Raw genomic sequence first — 1,400 nt, forward strand, 5'->3', positions numbered from 1 at the left:
AGGTGTTGAGAATAGGATGTGATGTTCCATAAAGGGGAGTCTTACTACTATCTCGTAGATGTAGGTAGAAAATTGGAAGCCGTGGAGGGGCCTTACACCAATCTCAAAAATGTAGGTAGAGAATTGGAAGCCATGGAGGGGCCTTACACCAATCTCGAAAGTTGTTGATAATAGGATGTGATGTTCCATAAAGGGGTGTCTTACTCGTATCTCGAAGATGTATGTAGAGAATTGGAAGCCGTGGAGGGGCCTTATATTAATCCTTGGATATGGGGAGTCAAAATTGGGTTACTGACCCCAAGAGTCACATGTGTAGAGAGTTTGTGATGTTGAATTTGTAGAAATGTGTCATGTAAAAATGTTGATTTTGTTGAAGAAAATTTGTAGAGTTTTGTGGGGTTTTGTGTAGAATGTGAAATTTCATAGGGATGTGAAGAGAGTTATTGCAGATAAAGATGGTTGTGTTGCGCGCACAAAGAGTAAGAAACTCCAAAAATGAGAGAATCCACTCAACAGATTCATTTTCTTTTCTTGTTGTTTCTATCACATTTAATTTTTCAAAATTTGTCTTTTAAATTTTAATTTTAATTTGTTGATTTTTAAAAGAAATTTATTTTATAAAGAAATTTATTTTAATTATTTTTTAAAAGAAATTTATTTTATTGTTTATTCATTGGTGATTATTTTTATTTAAATTCTATTTATTGTTAAAGATTTGTTGTTTTGTTCTTTCTGAACCAATATTCTGAACCAATGCGTGGTTTGTGGCTTTCATCCATCACACAAAAAGGCAACTGACAAAAAAGGCACATTTCTGACATGAAATTTCCATTAATCTTCTTCAACAAAGATGTCATGTATCGAACATGGGCTGACGCCTAAAAAGGTATAATATATAGTGAACCCTCTGACCATCTGATCGTCTGATCATTGGCGGTAGGGGATCTACTTGGTCGTGTCTGAGGATCCCAGGCGGATTCCCCTGTCTATCATTTGTGAAGTTATAATAACAGCCGAACTGAATGGTGATTCGCCATTTTCCTCTCATCCATTTCTTCGGCTCAGAGTACGTTCTTTCCATGAGAAGGCTCGCTCGGCCTCTATCTCTCAAATCAAAGATGCAGTCCAGAATCCTTCTTTCGTCACTCTCGGAGAAGACCCTGGTATACAGCTCAAGGCCTTCTAGTATGCTGACAAATTTTCCCTGAACTTCTTCATAAAATTCAAATTATCTTTTATTTACTTTGCTTATCTTGTAGTACTCCATTGTACTAGGGGTCGAGGGGTCGAATAGCTGTTGCGGGCGTTCCTCCCTTCAAGCATTGGCAGGAACCCAAACTGGCTCTAGTTGATCTGGAATATGAGACTCGGCCATCTAACGGGATGGACGACCCCGGGCC

The sequence above is a fragment of the Phalaenopsis equestris genome, unplaced genomic scaffold (genome assembly GCF_001263595.1).
Source record: "Phalaenopsis equestris unplaced genomic scaffold, ASM126359v1 Scaffold000538, whole genome shotgun sequence".
NCBI lineage: Eukaryota > Viridiplantae > Streptophyta > Magnoliopsida > Asparagales > Orchidaceae > Phalaenopsis > Phalaenopsis equestris.